Source organism: Jaculus jaculus, chromosome 2 (genome assembly GCF_020740685.1).
Source record: "Jaculus jaculus isolate mJacJac1 chromosome 2, mJacJac1.mat.Y.cur, whole genome shotgun sequence".
In the NCBI taxonomy this organism is placed as follows: Eukaryota; Metazoa; Chordata; class Mammalia; order Rodentia; family Dipodidae; genus Jaculus; species Jaculus jaculus.
The window spans coordinates 45,193,800-45,206,781 of record NC_059103.1 but is presented as its reverse complement, the minus strand read 5'-3'; the positions used below and the strand labels follow the sequence as shown (position 1 = coordinate 45,206,781).

The window sequence follows — 12,982 nt, the reverse complement described above, 5'->3', positions numbered from 1 at the left end:
AAGACAGCAGAGGACAAAAAGACTGAGCTATCAATACTAAACAACAGCTACTTGGAATACGGATTAAGAAGGAGGGATAAGGGTCAAAAGATGGTAATTAGAGAAGAATAGATAAAGTTACAGCCAGCTGTGGTGGCGCACGCCAGTAGGAAATTGCTGAAGAGGCAGAGGCAGGAGGATCAGGATAAAATTACAGCATGTTCACATGTTAAAACTCTCAATAAAAAGTTGAAGGAAAACAAGGGGGAGGGATTTGCATCCAGCCATGCCAGTAAGACCACAAGGCAGGCATGAATCAGCAAGAGTAGACAGACCCAGAAACAGGTATGAGCCTTAAAGTCCCTCCCTTAGTGCCTACTTTCACCAGTAAGACTCCCCCTCTTAAAGGGCCCACATCCTTCAGAGCAGCACCAAGAGCTGGAGACACAGCATTCAAAACAAGAGCCTTTAGGGGGGGGTGTTTAATATTCAAACCATAACATCTGGTATTAACCCACTTCCCAGTTTCTGGTCTCCAGCACTTGCCTAATCTCGGAGGCTGGCTTGCCTCCACCTGCTCCTGTCTCTGCCAGGCCTGCGTCGTGGACAGCCGTCTTTAGCATCTGTGCTCAGCTCTCCTTGACTGCATCCTATACTCGCATGATGTTCTAACTTGGCTGGTTTGTAAAAGGACAAGGTTCCTTTTCTTTCCAAACACGGTTTTACATCATTTCCCAGCTTGGAAAATGATGAGAAGACCCTTCACACAAAGATTCCAAGGATAAGGCTACAAATGCCCCCCTTGTAAAGGACCCAGGATTCCAGCAATTTAGGAAAGGAATCATATCCAGGCTAGCAGACACATTGCTGCCCTGGGAGCTCCCCATTTTTCCGCCCAGTCAAACAAAACCCCAAATCTGGAATGTCATAACCTTTTCAGCACTACCACCACCGTGGATCTTGGCTTCAGAACAGATGGGTAGGACCTCTTCTGCTTAAGGCTGGGTGGACAGTAAGAGGAGGCCACCCTGTGGGAATCCAGTTTGCCTGACAGAAGGAAAAATCAAGCTCAATTTTGTGTGTGTGTGTGTGTGTGTGTGTGTGTGTGTGTGTGTACGTGTGTACAGGTGCATGCAGCCAAGGGGGCCTTTAACCACCACAAAGACCAGCAAATCAAGGAGTATTTTAGTTGGACACTTGACTTTTTCTTTTCATTCCTTCTGCATTCCAAAGTTAACCCTCTCAGAAACCCTGTGAAAGTTCACCCTGTATTTCTGGTCCTGAAATGTCTTCCCTGGTCTAAATAAGTAAAATAAAATGAGAAGATTGAAACAGGAAGCTTTGTTTCTAATGTTATCCCTTTGTTTTTCTAATGTTATCCCTTGGAATTTCATCTGGTTCATCCAAACTGTTGAAAGAAAAAAAAAAAAATATATGGTAAAAGCAGAGACAGACCTTAGAGTGCCGACCTAGTGATGAAGATATGACCTGGGATGCCCAGCTACCTGGTCCCCAGCTGAAAAATCCTGCATTATACCTGGGTTATCAAGGAGGAAGTGTTAGTATTTTCCATCTTTTACTAGCATAGCTTCTTACTGGAATTATCTCTCACCAGCCATGTGACTTTGGGCAAGTTACTTAACCTCACTGAATCTCAGTTTCCTGGCTTAGAGTTTATATGTATAGCTTAATATAATTTATTGCCTCAAAGTTCTAGGGTTTAGACATCTGAGGAAGATGTAGGTGAGGGAGGTTCATTCTGAGGGAGTGAGGAAGAATCTGTCCAATGGACTCACCCCTAGCTTCTGGTGGTTTTCCCAGATCTTCATTTATTTCTCCCAGCTGGGCTGCTCTGGTCTCGGGCATCTGAAACTGGCCTTTGGTAAGGTTATAAGAAAGCTGAAATGGATTGGAACCCAGGACAAGGGTCCCTCTTTCCTATCTTTGCAGTGTGAGAAGGAGCTTTCCCTGAACAGTGTGAATAAACCCAATGAGTTAGTGAGTTAGGTTATTTGATTGGCAGAATGAAACAGTAGTGCTAGCTTTCTGTTTCTGTTTTATCTTCCGTAATGGCTCTAATCAGAAATCACTCTACCATCTCTTCAAAAGAGGGGTGGGCAATGAGGCTTGCAGGTGTCCATGAGTGGCTGGGTCTTCTTAAGACTCTTCTGGAACCTTCAGAAGACTGAGAGAGTGGAGCACTAACTGATGTAGTTCCCATTAGCTGCAGAGTAATCGGATCACTTTGTCAACTCAGTTAACAGCCCATTGGTTCTGTTTCCTTTTTGCAAATTTAGATTAGATAGTCAATGTCTGGCATAATGGCCAGCATCAAATAACATACTTCAGGAATATTTATTAAATGATTTAGTCAATGAGTTAATGGAATAGTGAAGGAATACTTGAATAAATGGACAAGAACCTGGTAAGTAAGAAATAAAATGGCTCAAATAACTTTTTAGTGCTTCATGGCATAGTTTTGATGGGAGGTGAGATGTGTATAGTAAGGGATAGAACTGTTCATTTGTTAGGAATATGAAGATAAATATGCTTGAATCCTGTTTTGTTTTGTTTTTTTACTTGTTTCTATATAACTTTACTTGCTATATAACTTTACCTATGTTATTCAAATGCTCTGTGCTACAAGGTTTCTTTTTCTCACGTTTAAAATGATAACTCAAAGGAGTCGTGGAAGATTAAGTGAAATAACATGTGTGCACACTAATTGCAACTGGTAGCCTACAAGATTAGGTGAGATGAATTAACCCTCAGTCTGCATCAAAGATGGAGAAGGCAATTGCCTTTATGGGACGGTTCAGGAAGTAGATGAGGGCCTTCTTTTTTGAATATTCCCTCACTGACTTGCAGTGTGCTCAAGTCCTTACCACTTAAATTCCATGTGGGCTAAAAAAAAGGCCAGAGAAGTCTCACTGGTGACATGAGAAAGGGAACACATACCACCTTTAGCCACTAGTTATTTCCCAAGTTTTGACCAAATTCAAAGGACAAAGCAGTAAACATAGTCTTTGAAGTTTGACTGTGCAATCACTGAGATCAAAAGTAGACTCTGATTTACTGGCTATGTGGCCAAGTCACTTAATAGTTCTGACTCTTGCTGTTCTTGGATGTGAAAAACAGATTTATAGTTACCTCTTAAGACTACCGTGGGTATAATACAGTATATGTGGAGCTCTTTATGTACCTGTGTCATGCTCAGTTAAAGACAATGATTATTGGGCTGAAGAGATTGCTCAGCAGTTAGGGCACTTGCCTGCAAATACTAACAACCCTGGTTCAACCCAGGTTTGAGTCCCCAGTCCCCACATACATCAGGTACACAAAATGATGCGAGCATCTGGGGTTTGTTTGTACTGGCTAGAGGCCCTGACACACCCATAATCTCTCTCTCTTCCTCTCTCTGTCTCCTTGCAAATAAATAAATCAATTGAAAAGAGACTGATTATTACTGCTATGATGTTCTTCCCCCTAAAAGCTGCTCATGATAAGATTGTTTTGGATGGGCTGTTTTTGTTCCCCAAAGTTTCCTCATATGAAATTCTAATGCCACCCCCCGCACACACACACACACACACACACACACACACACACACACACACACACTGTTATGGTTTTAGAAAAAGTGTTCTTGGGAAGTGGTTAGGTGTAGATGAGTTCATTAGGGAGAAACTCAATAATGGTATTAGCATGCTTATAAGAGAAGAGACTCCAGCTCTTTTCTTCACCCATGTGAAGATATGGCAAGCAGATGGCTGCTTACTAGCCAGGAAGAGGGCCCTCACTAGAGCCCAGCCATGTTGGTACACTAGTCACACACTGACAGACTCCAGAGCTGTGAGAAATAGCCATCTTTTGTTATATCAGCCTGAGCTAATTCAAACATAAAATGCAGTTCTCGCAGGTTGGTGGCAATAATTGGAGCAACAGCAGCATTATTGAAACAAATCTGACCTCCCAGAGAGATGGCTTTGAAGGACATGCCTCACCCACAGACTCCCCCTGCTTCATAGGAGTCAGTGCTGGTTGGTGCACACTGCAGGCGAATACGCATGGCTAGAATAAGTAGAGGATTGGCAAATCGTCTCTTGAAGGAGGTGATCCCTAAAGCTGCGCACGGTGGCCTTCACCTGTAACCCAACACTTGGGAGGAGTCTGGGGCCAGCCGGGGTTACACAGTGAGACCCTGCTGAAAGAAAAGGAAGGAGAGGGGAGATGGAGAAAGATTGGGTAGCTCCAAAATGCTGTTTGGGGAGGAATGAATAAGACAGAATGGGAAAGAGCGCCCTGTTGCTGCTTACTTGTGGCTTCCACCATTTTCATGAGCTTGTAGCGTCCTCCTCTCCTCCTTCCCCACCTTCCATCCCTCTTCTGTACTTTGTGCCAAAGGAAACTGAAGTGAAAGGCTTTTCCTCCTCCAGAAATTTTTGTTTTGGGTTTATTAAGTTCCTCTTAGCATCTTGCAATTTGAGATGCTGGAAAGCTAGTCTGTGGGTCTTGTTCCCTGGCCATAGTTCCTAAAATCAGTTATTTCTCCCCAGGGGAGATGCCCAGGCCTAGGAAGTAAATACTGAGCTAGTAAACCCAGGAGCATCCCGATCCTACTCTTCCTCTGGTTTCAGAAACCATCTTATTCTTTTCACTTGGACCTTGCCCAGCCTCTTCTTCCCAAGATAGAACCAAATTCATCGCAGTGTCTGGAGACGGTGACCTCAAGATATCCAGGTATCCCACCTTCACTTTTTCAGAAAGAGAGTTAAGGGCCAGAGAAAACTGGAGAAAGAGGCATATACAATACAACTGAATATAGAACCATATTTGGACTGCAACAAAGAAAAGGGTTAAATGGGAATTTTCTTCTCATATCTTATTGAGATCATTTTATGTCTCTGATCTCAAGGGAAATGAGCAGTTTGCACATTTACCGTTTCCTATCAGCCGACCATCTGTAGGCACCACCTTTCATAAGGAGCTTATACATTAACTGGTCACTTTATCATTGTAATAAATTTGGAAAATCAAAAAACAGCTGTTATAAAGCTATAAACTGGAGACTTTATTGCATACTGTTTATCATTATGTTAGGATTTCAAGATTCAGAATGCATGGACTTTGAGATCTTTCTGTATTGCCAAGGAGGCCAAAGTTTATTTCCTTAATAATATGCAAATGGAGCCTTTATACCAGATAATGAATAATCACTTTAGATTAAAGGCTGAATTTTCTTTTAGTGGTTCTGGCAGTGCAGCTTTTTGCATGTAGTTAATAATTAATTTAAAGAATTACCACTTCAGTGGGTCCTGCTTACATTATTTATTAAGTGTAATTAAAGTATTTATTAGTCAAGTAATAAATGAGGGACAACCTCAAGCACGTTAACAGTGTTGTAAAATAATCACAGACCATGTTTATCTGCAAGGTAAGACTGAGTGTGGCTCAAGTGTACTAACAGATTATTGGTGGTCATTTGAGGTGTAATCTTGTAACTCAGCAACGGGAGTGTGTCAGGCATATCACATTCTTCTGTAACTTGGTTCCTTCTAAGAAAAATGAGGATCTTGGTGTTTTATCACTAGTAATTTAGGGTTTTTTATTTTGAATTAAATAAAAGAGATTTATTTTTATTATTTTTAAATTTTTTTTTAAAAATATTTTATTCATTTATATTAGAAATATTTCTTTGTAGGCAGTGAAAGAGAGAGAGAGAGAGAGAGAGAAGGGGGAGAGAGAGGATGAGTGCACCAGGGCCTCTTGCCACTGTAAATAAATTCCAGGTGCATGTACCACTTCCTGTGTCTGACTTTATGTGGGCACAGGGGAATTGAACCCAAATCAGCAGGCTTTGCAAGCAAATACCTTTTACTGTGAAGCTATCACCCCAGTCCTCTTTATTTTTTATTATTTTCTGATGCTTTAATATATGTATATTAATATATTTCGGACCTAGTTCTCCAAATTACCCTTTCTTATTCCCCTCCTTCTCCAATTTGCACCCTTCTTTTTCTCCATTAGTCAAAAGGAATTTCTTTTTATTGCTTTTTTTATTTTATTGAAAACTTTACAAACAATAAAGCATGACATTTCCCTCCCCTTCCACACTTTCCCCTTCCCAACTCCACTCTCCATCACATCCCTTCCCTCTCTCCATTAGTCTCTCTTTTATTTTGACGTCATTATCTTTTTCTCTTATTATGAGGGTCTTGTGAAGATATTGCTAGGCACTAAGAGGTCATGGATATTGAGGCCAATTTCTGCCTGGACAGTTGCATTGTAAGGAGTGGTACGCTTCCTTTGGCTCTTACATTCTTTCCACCGCCTCTTCTGCAATAAGCCCTGAGCCTTGGAAGGTGTGATAGAGATGTTTCAGTGTTGGACACTCATCTGTCCCTTCTTCTCAGCACTATGTTGCCTTTTGGGTCATCCCAGTGGTCAATACCATCTGAAAAGAGAAGCTTCGCTAACCAGAAGTGAGAGTAGCATTGATATATGAATATGAGCATTAAGTGTAGTGCTTTCAGGGCAGTTCAGTGAAAATAATACATGCATTTAGCCAGACAAGAGTAGGCTTTATACCAATAAGGCTCATAACCTCCCCTGCCATAGGCTTTTTTTTTTAATTTTTTGTTCATTTTTATTTATTTATTTGAGAACGACAGACAGAGAGAGAAAGAGGCAGATAGAGAGAGGGGGGGCCTCCAGCCACTGCAAACGAACTCCAGATGCATGTGCCCCCTTGTGCATCTGGCTAATGTGGGTCCTGGGGAATCGAGCCTCAAAACAGGGTCCTTAGGCTTCACAGGCAAGCGCTTAACCACTAAGCCATCTCTCCAGCCCTCTTTTTTTTTTTTTTTTTTTTGAGGCAATTGTGAATGGGAGAGCTTCCCTGATTTTTTCCTCCGCATGTTTGTTGTTAGTGCATAGGAAAGCTACGATTTGTGTGTGTTTATTTTGTATTCTGCTATGTTGCTAAAAGTGTATATATATCAGCTCTAACAGTTTTTTTGGTAGAGTCTTTAAGGTCCAAAAGGAATTTTTTTGATTCAACCTAATGCCCTCCCCAGTCTATCATGTACAGCTCAACCTAACTCGTCCAATGTTGTCCTCTTAGAACTTTTGGAAGGTTGCAGAAAGCATGGTCCACAATTAAGATGGCTATCTCATCTATTACTCAGAGGTAATTTTGGGAATAAAACAAGTTTTTCTTATTTGCGTCATGTAAATTTCAAAAATTACAAGTCAAGCAGACTGACTAGCCAAAAAAATTAGCACGACCCTTATCCACAAGCTGGATTGCTTTGAGCAATGAATGTTACTAAAATTATATGAGAAGGCTAGAGAGATGGCTTAGCAGTTAAGGCACTTTCCTGCGAAGTCTAAGGACCTGTGTTTGACTCTCCCTGATCCCAGGTACACCAAATGCACAAAGGTGAGGCAAACACAAGGTTGCGCATGCCCACTAGGTGGTGCAAGCATCTGGAGTTTGATTATAGTGGCTGAGGCCCTGGTGCACCAATTCCCTCTCTCTCTTTCTCTCACATTCATTCTCTCTAAAATAAAATGAAAAAAGTAAAATAAAATTTTAGATGATATGAGAAAGAAATGATATGATAATCAGCCTTTACTGAGTTCTGACTGCTATTCAACGTATAAGATTGTATATAAAACCTAGACCCATGCCTTCTCTGAATCAAACAACAATGGGCTTCACAGACTTCCCAGGAATTTTACCCTGCTCCCTCCATCAAGAGGTTGTAGGCCCCTCTTCTAACTTCTATCCATACCTCTCTAGGAACTCATCTCTGTGGCTCATAGCATCTTCATTTAGGGATTTATCCTCTGTTCCATTGAGAGATGGAAAAGTCTCTGAGGAAAAAGACAGAAAGCATTTTCCGATTTCAGTTCTTCCAACATTCTTACCCTGGTGCCTGACTGAAAGTAGGCACCTTGTAAATATTTTCTAAATTGATTTGTAGTTGGAAAGGACAATGTTTCATCTTTCTCATTAAGAGAGATGGCAAATTTCAGTCCAGGAGTGCTGACCAAACTCAGCTAGTGAGCAGATGGGCCTGTGGAGTGGACATAAGCAGACGAGAATGTGACCAGAAGGTGGCTACCACTGAGGCCATTCAGGTCAGCCATGGGAATCACGGGAGAGTGGGGTTAATTGGTGAATGAGTACACAAGGCCTCAAGGTCCATTCTAATCAGGCCAGCACCACACTGCTCCTCCAGGGTCAAACTCCGTCTTTTTAAAATAACTTTTTATTGACAATTTTTATAAATGTACGTAATTTATTTATTTATTTAAGAGAAAGAGGCACAGAGAGAGAAAGAGAGAAAATGGGTATGCCAGGGCCTCCAGCCACTGCAAACAAATTTCCAGATGCATGCACCCCCTTGGGCATCTGGCTTATGTGGGTCCTGGAGAATAGAACCGGGGTCCTTTGACTTTGCAGGCAAACGCCTTAACTGCTAAGCCATCTCTCCAGCCAGTACATAATTTATTCTAATCATAGTCCTCTCCCATCATTCTCACTAGTCCTTCTACCCATACTTCTTCAAATGAGTCTATTCCTCGCTCTGACCTGTCCCTCTACTATTTTGATGCCTTCCTGTTCTTTCCTTTTTTATTTGCCACCTTTCATCATTCATGAAGGCATGTTGATGGACCCAGTATTGGGCAGGTAATGATGGTGCTGTGAGGTTATGAATGAGATGACCACCAGGGGCCCTGACACATCACCAGATTCAGAAGCACTCCTCCCTATCCTTCGGCTCTTACTCTCCTCCTGCAGCCTCTTCCACAATGTTCCCTCTGTATACTTTTTATCTGGAAGGTTCTCTGCCCTATGCTATTCTAATAAGCAAGGGGTATGGCTACTACAGTGTACATGGACTGAGGGTTTCTGGTTAGGAACACCTATGCAAAGCTCACCTCTTCACTGATGTAAGCCCCTTGTCCCATGTGCAGCTTCCTCTCTGAAGCCACCTGTCCACCTCCTTCACCATTCCAAATACTCACATTGTCCATGCCTCTCACCTTCACCCTTCACATTCTCAGGGTGGTCTGTGGTCTACACATAAACCTTCTGCTCTCCTGGGAAGGATATATTCTCATCCAACTCCCCCCGACCCTTGTGACTTTGGGCACATAATCAGGGCTCAGCAAGTGACAGAAGAATAAATGAAACCCATCCCTTTACCCCTGAACTTTTCTTTGTCCTGTCTTCCTGTCTGCTTCACTCATTTCCCAGAATCCCACCTGAAGGGTATGGTGATTTACCAGATGAGATCATCTTAGTAAAAGGAAAAGGGAATTATTTGGAGTTAAAGTTAAAAGGGCTGAGTGGAGTTGGGTAAAACAAACCCAACGAATCAAATGTGTTTTAGTAACAGCCAACACTACCTGGACTAAACTTATGAGCTTGTAAATTGATTTGTCTTCAGGCTCCTTTCCGGTGCTGTTTCTAGGCTACCAACAGGCTGGTTGTATACCATGTGCATATCATATGCACTGTAGCCTCACCATACAGAGGCCTCCCCACCCCCTAGACCCCTTAATCAAACTGAACATTGGGGTACAATGAAGAGATACACGTGCACTTACAGAAATACCCGGCTGGCATTAGTCCCACCAACCATCTGCCTGTCTTGCCATGGTCAGGTTGTGATAATGCCCCTTTCTCCTATGAGCCATTGACATAGTTTCCCAGCTTGTCTTTTTTTTTTTTTTTTTTCTAAAAAGTGGAAAACAAATTGTGTTATTGGGCATGCTCTGCTTGGCTGCAGCTGTGAATCACAAAGTAGGAAATCAATCCAAGACAGAGTCAAGCCGCGCCTCTCTGCTTGGTGGGGGAGAATCCAAACTGCTGACCCAGCTTCACTTGATCTTGGCTGTTTTATTTATCTGTAAACGTGGCATGGCCTTGTTAGGAAACACTTGCTGTTGTGCACTTTCTGTGCTTCCAAAGGGGAGGGCCCTTTGCTTTAGTCATAACCCAGGGTCAACATTTCTACTTGGCCTTGTCAGAAGGTAATCCATCTGAAGATGCTCCGACTTGAGAGCTCGGTGCAGCTGGAACAGCAGAGGTGGGACAGGGATAATAGGGGCTTGACATGATTCCCCTTGGCTTGTCACTACTTACCCAAAGCAATCATAGATCACAAGTACAGCATAGAGGACCAAACCCGATGAACTTGGGGTGGGAACCTTGCCGGTCCTCGCTGTTCCATTCAATAGCGTGAGGAAGATAGCATCACGCTATCTGTAAGGAGATCATGCAGTCCCTATGTCTGTAAGATAGAACTCTCTGATAGTCCATTTATCATCCAGTCAGTGTTGACTGACTCTGTCTTAGATTGCATCTCCCCCTCAGAAGGCCCTCCGATAAAGACGTGAGGACAGATGACTTTTTAGTCAGGAATTATAGGTAATGCCAGGGGAAAGGTAGGAAAAACCAGGACAGGAAGAAAGGGTAGCAAATAAAGGCTGCACCATTTAAAACCAGCTAGTACTGTAAATCATTGGAAACTAACTCTAGGGTTAACTCAGGTGAGTCTAGTGACCATAGAGCTCAGGATCCTTTCAAAGCGTGAGGCAGCCATGGTGCTGAACCACCACACCCATGAGTTATCATCTGAGGGCTCTTCTAGGTGACACTGCTGTGGGCATGGCCTGCTATGTATGAAGAGAGCATGCTTTTCCCATGTCCGTGCAGCAAGTTGAACATATACTGAGGGGGACACATACCAGGGTCACTTGCTGCTGCAAATGAACACCCATCTGGCCCTATGTGGCTGGCTAGGGAATTGAACCTAGGACATCAGGCTTTGCAAGCAATTAATGGTAACCACTGAGCCATCTCCCCAGCCCCACTTTCAATGTTCCTTACACTGTCAAGTTGGAATAGTAAAATTACCAGAAAGCAATCCAATGGTTAAACCTCACTTCAGGTGAATAAAAAAAAAAAAAATCATTATCCAACCATCAACTTAAGTTTAGTTAACTTAGAATGAAGATCATACACGTAATCCCAGAATTTAGGATGTTGAGGTAGGAGGATCACCATGAATCTGAGGCTCTCCCTTGGCTAAATGGTGAGTTCTAAGACTACCTCAGCTACAGAGTAAAATCCTGTGTCAAAAAGAAATTAGAATTTGGTGAAGGGGCAGGACTTGCATTATAGAAAGGAATGGACGAAAGAACAGAATATAATTGTTTATTCTTAAAATTAAGTACAAAATTCAAGTTAATAATCAAATTGAAGCCAACAAACTCTTCCTTCATATTGATATTCATATTATCTAATCTTAAAGATGGTTTTTCTATATCCAAAACCATGCTCCAAGCAACCACTTTCTTATTAACTTTCTTGACATCTTAAATGTCAAAGACATTTAAGTCAGATGAAGTCTGAATTCCTTCCTCATCGGAAAGGATTATGATGATGGGTTACTAGCAAACTATGTCAGAGCTGCAGACATTACATTTTGAAAGATTTTTTTTTTCTGATTATGTGAATCACTGCCTCATGACCTAGCTGTCCTACCATTCTGTAATTCTGCAACCCACACCGGGTAAATCGTCACATCTGAGGGCTGGGAAGGGGCTCACATAAAGGGCGAGGGCTGCTGAGCAGATGTCTGCTCCCTTGTCCTGCAGGTGGGGAATTTGGACCCTGTGTAAGATATTTCCTTGGGTTCTGATTTGATCCTGAGCAGAGGCAAATCAGCAAAGGGATTTAGCCAAGGGCCTGAACTCACAGAACTGGGATCCCCAGGTCTTCCATTAACTGTTTGTACTGGGAAACTTTGCCCCTATTGGTCTTGGTTTTGCTTATCTCTAAACTGGAGATAAATACTACATATTGTCCCTGTAGATTTAGAGATTAAAATTAAAGAGAACACTGCCTACCAAATATGCAAGCCAGGACTTGAGGCACTAACAACCTAAATGACAATGATGATCAGAACCGAATGCATTTTTCTTCTTTAGTAAGTTTTTTTTTTTTCACATATGGATACAATGTAATGAATTTTGTTACAGTCACAAATACAATTTGTAAAGTAGTGCATTGCAGCCAGTCACTTAATCACACACAGGCTGTCCTCCACACTTCTTATCACTTATCATTTTGCATACTACATACTAAATCCCTTGCTTGTGTGTGAGATGGGAATTGTGTACCTTACAGTCCAGCCAATATCTATGTTTGAGGTGCGGAGCAACGACAACAACAAAAAAAATCCACAGAGAAGAAACTGAACTTTCGGTTAATGCCATAGGAATTAGGGCTGAGAGAATACAACAGTTTCTGTGTTTACTACTTCTTTTGGCTTTTGTGTTTTTCTCTCTAACGCCGTACACTGCCACTACACCATGTTCCTCTGTATTTCCCCACTGGACCGCTGCTCTGCCCTGCTGGCAGCAGGTAATGAATCCAGGCTACAGAGGTAAGCCTGGCAAAATAAGGGCAAGATGAGGCGTGTGAGACCCAGCTGGAGCGGAGCGTGTAGGAGCTGTGTCTGGGGTCTTCCCATCGCATTAAAGATCACCAGAGACTAGCACTCAAGCAGAGGCAGTAGCTTTGTCCTTTATGGTCAAGAGAGGCCTATGGCACCAAGGCTTGTTTGGCAGCCAGATCCAAGGTGACCGTGGACTTACCCATCGGTCTGGAAACCTTACCGAGCCACAGAAGGCACTGTTAATAAGCTCACTGAGAAAACTGTGCAACCAGTTTCCGCCCCCCCCCACCCCCACCCACAGGGGCGAGCCCACGCTATCCTCAACGAGTCTTCTTCGTTTTCACTTGAAAAATTCACACTAATCTATTCAGCCTCATCTGCCTAGGAAACCAAGCCTTCAAATCCTGACGTCTCACTAGCTGTCCCCAAGCTTCTTTCTCACCTTGGTTCTCTCCCAGAACGATTAAGTATCAGGAAGCACTGCTGCGTGCTCCACATACACAGGCATGCCCCCCATTCTCCAG

The 12,982-nt window shown here is 42.6% G+C and overlaps 1 protein-coding gene across 3 annotated transcripts in view; it reads left to right on the top strand.

Moving 5' to 3' along the window:
• Slc14a2 (solute carrier family 14 member 2) overlaps positions 1-12,982 on the top strand; it is a 467,996-nt gene that overhangs the window by 240,261 nt on the left and 214,753 nt on the right. The window lies entirely within an intron of this gene.